Source organism: Panthera tigris, chromosome A3 (assembly GCF_018350195.1).
Source record: "Panthera tigris isolate Pti1 chromosome A3, P.tigris_Pti1_mat1.1, whole genome shotgun sequence".
Classification (NCBI taxonomy): domain Eukaryota; kingdom Metazoa; phylum Chordata; class Mammalia; order Carnivora; family Felidae; genus Panthera; species Panthera tigris.
Genome location: NC_056662.1, coordinates 101,815,479 through 101,824,752, shown reverse-complemented (window position 1 = coordinate 101,824,752; position 9,274 = coordinate 101,815,479). Strand labels below are relative to the sequence as shown.

The 9,274-nt window shown below is 46.6% G+C and overlaps 1 long non-coding RNA gene across 1 annotated transcript; it reads left to right on the top strand.

Moving 5' to 3' along the window:
- The first annotated feature begins 648 nt into the window (after positions 1-648).
- LOC122237051 lies at positions 649-8,862 on the top strand. The gene is made up of 4 exons (XR_006215252.1): positions 649-741; positions 3,287-3,444; positions 8,213-8,321; positions 8,821-8,862. It is a non-coding gene; the product is annotated as an uncharacterized LOC122237051 (long non-coding RNA).
- The last annotated feature ends 412 nt before the right edge of the window (positions 8,863-9,274 follow it).

The following is a 9,274-nucleotide window of genomic DNA, read 5'->3' as shown; positions in this document are numbered from 1 at the left end:
GAGGAAAACTGGACAGAGTGTGAAGGGGAGAAGGAATCTGTGAATGATGGAACAAAAGTTTTATCAATGGAAAAGCTAATTTAAAAAAGATATTCAGAAGATGCTGCTGCAACCAAAAAGTCCCAAAACTCCTGGGGAAAGGATTATCTTGTCCTGCTGGTGGATCATCAGGGGATATCATTTAATTTGCTTCAGGTTTCAGATTCTTTGTTCTCCTCGCTGTGGGAGGGAAGGTGGATTTGGACTACCTGACACATTCAGCTGAAAAATGCCCATGTTTTGTCTGACAGGGATTTTCTGAGCCTGCCTGGGTGTGCCTACAGGCTGTGAGGTGTAGGAGAAGGAAACAGAAGAAATAAGGTTATGATAACTGACCATCTGAATAGCTCTTTACTGCACCTTCTTGGATTTCTAAATTAGCCCTGATAGAAGTATAATGGGAACTGCACATAATTGCGACAGGTCTCGCAGCCGCATTTTGCAGAGTAAAAAGAAACAGGTGAAACGAGTTTTAATGACATAGTGGATTTAAGCAAATATCAAAAATATTATTTTACCATGTAATCAATACGAAATTATTGAGAGATTTATATTTGTTTTTTGGTGCTGAGTCTTTGATATCTGGTGTATATTTTATACTTAGACCACTCCTCAGATCACACCAGCCACACCTCAAGTTCTCCATAGCCCCACCTGGCTGGTGGCTGCCATCCCGGGCAGTGCAGTTCCAAGCTCTACGAGGTAGGCAGGACTTATCCCCACCCCTCCACCCCCCCCATCCCCTTAAAGCAGAAAAAATAGAGGCGCAGAGGACCCACAGGTGTGCCTGGCAGAACGAGGACAGACCCAGCCTTCCCTCTCCTCCTTAGCTGCTCCTCCCATGATACCTGCTGTCCTCCACAGCCCGAGGCACAGTCCCGGCCTCTTTGGAGCTCACAGGCAAGCAGGGGAGACAAAACCAATTCAGTTCTAGTGCAGTGACAAGCTGGCTAGTGCAGCAGGGTTCAGAGTAGGGAGGGGACCCTGGAGGCTAGAGTAGACAGGTCAAGTTATCTCTCAGCAGCAGGACAGCCTGGGCTGTGGGTCTCGGGTGAGTAGGTCTCCCTGAGAAGCCGCTCAGATAACAGATTCCTGGAGACCTTCTTGAGGACCCACCTGCCAATCTTCCTAAACCTTGGTGTTCATCTGTGCACAGCATTTTGTGTTTCTGTGAGGCTTGGCCCCTCTAGAGAGACTTAAAATGCCCCGTAGAAAGAAGAAAAGGCATCCATAAAAATAATGATAGTATTAATATTATAGGATGATAATGTGTGTGCATTTATGATATGATAACATGTATATCTTATCATATGATGACAGTATGTATCTACCAGAGTACTATTTCCCCAGCATTCTTGGGAGGCAGGTTGGATACACATTTTTCCCTGTATTGAAGGACTTCCCCTACTGTTCCCAGGCCAGTGGGATCTTTAGGGGCCTGTCCCCATGCCAGGGTCCTGCTCTCTGGCTGGGGTCTACAGGCTGGTTTTCCCTGGACGTGGCCAACCCAGAGATTATTTGGTATGATCTATGAATTTTGGTGATTTTTTTAAACTATTTTTAAAATTTAGAGAGAGAGTGAGCACAGGGCGGGAGGGGCAAAGAGAGAGGGAGAGAGAGAATCCCAAGCAGGCTCCACACTGTCAGCACAGAGTCCAAGGTGGGGCTCCAACACACGAACTGTGAGATCATGACCTGAGCTGAAATCAAGAGTCCAACGATTAACCGACTGAGCCACCCAGACGCCCCTCTAATGAACACTGTATTACAATAAAAGCAACTACCTACCAAACATGAACTCATAGCTCAAGCATGTAAGCCAGGAGATAGAGCAAGGTGCAGGTTACCCAGGCAGAGATAGTGCTGCTGAGCAGAGCAGGAGACCAAGAATGGAAACATCATGTGTGAAACCAGCCCTCCGCTCACCATAGAGACCTTCCACGATGTCTCCACAAGTGCCACAAAGATATCATAGCCAATTCTATGACAGAGACACCCCTCTCTCTGTCCAAAGAGTTTTGTCTGTGAATTAGATCTTCAAAGTGCTTTTCTGAATTGGTATAAAATTTTACAGCATGACCTTGAGCCTGGAAAATAATATGTTCCCTGTCTTGAAAGTTGCTGTGAAGATCAAGTGTGATGATTTAAGTGAAAGTGCTGTGAATCTTAAGGCTACAAATACACGTAGGTTGTCAATGTGCTTAATGAGCATTATTAATTTTCTTTTCACTTAGCTGCAACTGCCGTTAATCTTTGGAGCTTCTGAGAATATTCTCATCAAAAAGCCCTTGCAATCTTAAATTCCCTGGATAAAAATATGAATCTGCCCTTGGCCCAAAGCCTATCTTCTTGTTCTAACATATATATATATATATATATATATATATATATATATATATATATATATATATGGACATATATATATATCCATGTGGAACTGCCAGGAGCTGGCTGGAGCTGGAACTCATGGTAACCTCTCCTTCTTGACTGCTCCTCTTTTACCATCAGGGTAAGAAAGGTGTTCCTCACATCCTTTTTAAAAAATTTTTGTTTTGGGGCGCCTGGGTGGCTCAGTCGGTTGAGCGGCCGACTTCAGCTCAGGTCACGATCTTGTGGTCCGTGAGTTCGAGCCCCGCGTCGGGCTCTGGGCTGATGGCTCAGAGCCTGGAGCCTGCTTCCGATTCTGTGTCTCCCTCTCTCTCTGCCCCTCCCCCATTCATGCTCTGTCTCTCTCTGTCTCAAAAATAAATAAAACATTAAAAAAAAATTAAAAAAAAATTTTTTTTATTTTTATTTTTTTTAATGTTTATTTTTGAGAGAGAGGAAGAGAGAGAGCGAGTGAGCACAAGTGGGGGAGGGGCAGGGAGAGGGGGACAAAGGATCCCAAGCAGGCTCTGCGCCCATAGCAGTGAGCCCAATGTGGGGCACGAACCCACTAACTGTGAGATCGTGACCTGCGGTGAAGTCAGACGCTCAACAAACTGAGCCACTCAGGTGCCCCTAAACATTTTTTTAAATTGAAGAATAGTTGAAATATTATATTAGTTTCAGGTGTGCAGTATAATTTGACAATTATACACATTATACTATGCTCACCGCGATTAGTGTCGCTACCATCTGTTGCCATGCGAAGTTGTTATAATCTTACTGACCATATTCCCTATGTAGTACTCTCTATCTCCATGATTTATTTATTTTATAACTGGAAGTTCGTACCTATCTTTTCTGTACTGCTCCGCCTCTCTAGATGCACTGCCCAAATGAGTGCCTGCACACCGTTTTGAAGTCAGGTGTTAAGGACAGTTCCTGCTGGGCCGCCCTGCCTCTCGCCCCAGGACCTGCAGATCAAGGATGATGGGTAGGACCTGGGTGCAGGACTCTGGACCTCGAGCGAAGAATGAGTGAGTGAGTGAGTTAAGGGCAAGGGTCTGTGGCCTCCTTGGTTTCTCTCCCCACCCCGAGAGTGGGGTCAGGCCACTGACTGTACTGGGCGGAGGTGTTCACTGGGTGGGTTGCCCTGGGAGATGGAATGGAACGTGCAGCTGACGGCAGCCGTCACGATCATTACTTTCTTGGGTCTGCTTTTCATGATGTTGCTCACCGATTTCCCAGTAGGGATGAACAGCAAATATCGAAAATAAAATGGAAGCTCTGGCCAGCCCACACACCTGATGCTTTCCTGATGATACTTTTCCCGAATTCAGGGCCAGGCAGTGGGCCCTGCTAAGGGCAATAATCAAGAACTGTCTCCCCTCCTTTCCTGAAGGGTGGGTAGGGAGAGGAGAGTTATTTTGCCTGCTCACGTTTGCCTGGTATCCTTTGGTGCCTGGGCCAGGGATGTAGAGAGGTGGATAGAGGCTCTGTTTGCTCTTCTCTCTGATGCTTGAAAACTTTGCATCCATCTGGTCATGCCCTGAATCCAAATGGGCAACCATGGGAGTCATACGCTTCTATCATTCATTCATAAATACCACCAAGCACAAACACAAGAGGAAATGTACCCCAGCATATCAGTTTCTCATTCAAAATCCCCTCCTCTGTTTTAAAAAATCACTTTTATGGAAGTATACTTTGCATACTATAAAAGGCCCCTGTTTTAAGTATGCAGTATGATGAGTTTTGACAAATGTATATGTCAGTGTAAATATCAGCTGAATTGTGGGAGAGCAAATTCCCATCACACCACCTCCCTCTTCCACCTTTTTTTTTTTTAAAATTAAAAAAAAATTTTTTTTAAATTTATTTTTGAGACAGAGAGAGACAGAGCATGAGCAGGGGAGGGGCAGAGAGAGGGGGAGACACAGAATTTGAAGCAGGTTCCAGGCTCTGGGCTGTCAGCACAGAGCCTGACGTGGGGCTCGAACTCATGAACTGTAAGATCATGACCTGAGCTGAAGTCAGATGCTTAACCGACTGAGCCACCCAGGCACCCCCCTCTTCCACCTTTGAGGTCAGTTTCTTTCATTCCTGCTTTCTGTGACAGTTTTGCCTTTTCTAGAATTTCACATACATTACATCAGGCAGTGTGTATTCTTTTGTGTCTGTCATTCAATATGTTTGTGAGGTTCCTCTGTGTTGCCATGAGAATCAGTAGTATTTTTCTTTTTGTTGCTGAATAATATTCCATGTGTGGGTATGCCACACTTTTTAGAATCACTCTCTTATTTTTAACTGGGCCAGAGATGGCCTTTTCCATTCCCCCTTCCGGGCCTGTGGAGGCTTTCTCTGTAGGTTCTAGATCCTCATTTCCCACCCCTTCCTGCTAGCCCGGGCCCTTTTTCCCTTTTCCCTGCCCCCTCCTTTGCCTTAGGTCTGTTATAGAGCAAACCATGCTTCTGCTGGTTGTTTAAGGTGATGTTAAAAATAATTATTTATTGCATAAGTAATATAAAGTAACAACCAGAGACGCCAAATAAAAAACTTAAAAAACTGTGCAGTCCTGACAGCCCACTAAATTAAGATTTTCGCCTGATTTTAGCAGGCTACCAATTCCTCCCCATTTGCATCTTCCAAAGGCCACACTTTTTGCCAGAATGCATATTTTACTTTATCTTTTTTCTCATGTAGGCACTCTGATGTATTTGTGGATGCATCACATTTCTTTTTTAAGTGCTTATTTTAGACTGTAAAAACATTTAAAAATAATACACGAATATGGCAAAACCAGATTCAAACAGTACAGAAGAAATGTCAAATGAGAAGAAGTCTTCTTCCCCACATTGTCCTCATTCCTCAGGGCAGCCGCTGGGAAGGGTGGGGAGACTCTTGCCCCGCATTTGCAATGTCCAGTATGCATGTTGTCTGTAACCCAAATAACACCAGCCCCCACCTTCTTGCCTCACCACAGAGGTATGTCTGTAAGAAACACAAACGTGGCCTTGCATGTGAAAATAGTGTAGGGCTTTACTGAAGGTCTCTTGCGAGCGCTGAGGAGAGAGATACACAGCACACACACGTCTCAGTCAGGATTCTTGGTTGTAAGCAAGGGAAATTGCTGTTTTCTGTCAGACAATCTTAGGTGCTCACATCGCCTCTGGAGAGCTCACAGCTGGGAGCCTCTGCAGGCCGGACGAACACCCAGAATCACACTTTGGCTCAGATCATGATCTCATAGTTCGTGAGTTCAAGCCCCGCATCGGGCTCTGTGCTGACAGCTTGGAGCCTGGAGCTGCTTCAGATTCTGTGTCTTCCTCTCTCTCTGCCCCTCCCCCACTCATACTCTGTCTCTTTCTCTCTCTGTCTCATAAAAAAAGTCTTCTTTCATCTGTACCCCAAAGTCTCTATCTTTCTTTAAAAAAAATTTTTTTTTTAATGTTTATTATTGAGAGATAGAGAGACATAGATCGTGAGCAGGGAAGGGGTAGAGAGAGGTAGAATCCGAAGCAGGCTCCAGGCTCCAAGCTGTCAGCACAGAGCCCGACGCGGGGCTCGAACTCACAAACCGTGAGATCATGACCTGAGCCGAAGTCGGTCACCCAACCAACTGAGCCACCCAGGCACCCTAATATTTATTTATTGTCTTTGAAAGAGAGAGAGAGAAAGAGAGTTTGTGTGTACACATGTGAGCAGGGGAGGGGCAGAGAGAGAATCCCAAGCAGTCTCCTGATGCAGGGCTCCTGATGTGCAGCACCTGATGTGGGGCTCAAACCCACGAACTGTGAGATCATGACCTGAGCAGAAATCAAGAGTCGGATGCTTAACTGCCTGAGCCACCCAGGCACCCCTCTCTATCTTTCTTCCAGACTCTGTCTCCTTAACTCCATCTTGCTCCTCCCTCTTCTCCCACTGCCTGTGGAGCTCCCTTTTTCTGAGGGGGCGATGGGAAACTCTGAACGCTTATACTTCAATAATTTTATCCTGGCCACATTTACATGCGAGAGGGACCAAAATATGTGTGCATTTTTTATACAAACGATGTCATTCACTGTGCAATGTTTGATGCATGACTTTTTGCCGCATAGATTAGAGATCATTTCGTTATAATACAAACAGAGAGCTGCCTTATGTGTTTTGATGGCTGACTGGTGAATGAACCATGATTTAAGATATCATCTCTTTATTTTTTTTAAGTTACTTATTTTGAGAGAGACAGAGAGAGTGCGAGCAGGGGAGGGGCATTGAGAGAGGGAGAATCTCAAGCAGGTTCTGTGCTGTCAGTGCAGAGCCCTACACAGGGCTTGAACCCATGAAACCATGAGATCATGACCTAAGCTGAAATCAAGAGTCAGATGCTCAACTGACTGAGTCACCCGGTGCTCCTCATCTTCCTTTTTTTAAAAAAGTTTATTTATTTTGAGAGAGAGAGAGAGAGAGAGAGCACGAGCAGGGAAAAGACAAGAGAGAGAGGAGAGAGTGATGGAGAGAGAGGATCCCAAGCAGGCTCTGCGTTGTCAGCACAGAGACTGATGCGGGGCTCAGTCTCATGAACCCGTGAGATCATGACCTGAGCCAAAATCAAGAGTCAGATACTCAACCAACTGAGCCACCCAGGCACCCATAAGATATCATCTCTTGATGAACATTGAGTTGTTGTCAGTCTTTAAGAATTCGGTGCTGCGTCCCACGCTCACGTATTACTGCCCTGTGAGGAGGGACATTGGTTGGTCCAGTTGGGGAGGAATGCTAGCCCTTGGCTAACCCTTCTCACTCCTGGGTATGAAGTTATGGTGGGCTAGGTGGGCCCCCGGGGGACTGCTGCCAGCGGGGTCTCTATATGCGTGTGGGTGGGTGTAGACACTTGAGTGAGGCTTGGCAGGAAGTCTACAGTGAGAATGTCACTACCCAAACAGTAACCATATCCAGAGTGCTACATTTCTTGTTCCACTATGACCAGGGGTGTTGGCTGAAAGAAAGTCCCAGAAGTTCTACATTACAGGAAGTGGCCGGGACTCGTTTGGCAATTCGGCACAGTATCTTTTGGACACTTAGCCACCGAGGAACTCAAATCCTCATTTTGAGGAGAGATCTGTAGACTGGTCCCTCAGATTTTTCAGTTCCCTGTCCTCTCAGTGTTCACTCTTTTTTTCTGGATGCAGCAGCCCCATTTCCTTCCACGTGTCTGAGGTCATGTGTGTTCTAGGGGAAGCAGCCCTCACTAGCCAGGTGTGAGGGCAAGTGACTTCATCCGGACTTTGGCTTCTGCGTGGACTGAGGCGAGAGCCAAAGAAGCGTGGCTGGTGCTGACTCGTGCCAGAGTCATGCTGCCACCTGGCAGATGCTGGGTCACTGCTTGCTCTCCTGGTCCCCTCAGCTGCCCTTTGTCCCACCTTTCTGACTTTGGTTTCTGCTGTTTCATTCTGTGATCCCAACTTCTCATCAATGCCTTTTTCTACTTGCCCTTGTTGGTTGCATTGCCAGAAACCAGCAAGCTTGAACTTGACGTCTGGCTTCTGTACTGAGGCTGTGACAGTAATCACAGGAACCCCTGAACCCAGCTCTTCAGGGTCTGTGATTGCCCAGCGTCCCCTGCTTTGGTCCAGCAGGGTCTGTGCTCTGTGTCTGCAGTCTGCCCAGGCCCGTCACCAATGTGGCTTTTCCTCCCTGCCGTGAGCCCTGCTTGACCCTCCCATACCTCCCTCACTCCTGCACCCAACTTGGGAACTGTGGCCAGAGCCAGCCTTGGCCTTTCTGGTGCATCTTCTCCTGCTTGAACCCAACTTTGCTCTCCCTCCAGAGCTCCAGTGCCCCACCCAGATTGGATGCTGGAACCATCTAACCCCAAGAGATTGAGCTTCATTTCTCCCCAGTGCTGTGGCTTTCCTCTCTGGTCACCCTGAGGACAGGTAGGATGATTCTGGTGAGGCTGTGGGGAGGCAGTGGACGGGCACAGCTAAGAAGCGGGCAAGTGGAGGGAGGGTGAGTCACTGGGAGAGAGAGCAGGAGCCCCTAAAGAAGGAAATGAATCATAAACGTGGGTCTGAAGGCTCAGCTGGTGACTTCCGAACTCCTGTGATTTGAGGTCCTAGAAAGTACTCCCTACTTAGCACTAACTGTTTTATCAGCCTGGGTTAATAAAGGATCTCTGGATTCCTTGTGAAATGAAAATAGTGAAATCATGAACCCATTACAATCTGGACAGGGGCTCCTGGGTGGCCCAGTCAGTTAAGCATCTGACTCTTGATTTCAGCTCGTCATGATCTCACGGTTTGGGGGATTGAGCCCCATGTTGGGGTTGGGATTCTCTCTCCCTCTTTCTGCCCCTCCCCTGCTTACACTCATTCTCTCTCTCAAAATAAATAAACGTTAAAAAAATCTGGACATTTGAACTTGTTTATCACTAAGTCCTAGCAAAGAGCAAGCACAAGAGAATGAGAAAAAGAGAAGAAAGAAAGAAAGAAAGAAAGAAAGAAAGAAAGAAAGAAAGAAAGAAAGAAAGAAAAGATCAGAAAGTCTGGATTTGAGACCCAGCTCCCCACTTATGACTGAGCAACCTACACAAGGTATTTGAACTTTCTGGACATGAATCTTCTCATCCATAACAGGGGTGTGCTAATTACTTATGATCTCTATCTTACAGGATGCTTGTGGGGGGAAGGGGCAGGGAATCAAATGCTATAGGAGCTTTGAGTAGTAAAGCAGTGGATGGAGGTTTGTCATTGCTGCTACTTTCCTCCTGGGAAGAGACACAAGCTCTCTGCTACCAGGCAGGTGGGGGTAGACTCTCACCCCCTATTGTCCTGGTCTTTGGGCTTATAGCTGGGTTGGTAGGGGGAGCAGAAAGGTGGAGGAAGGCTTT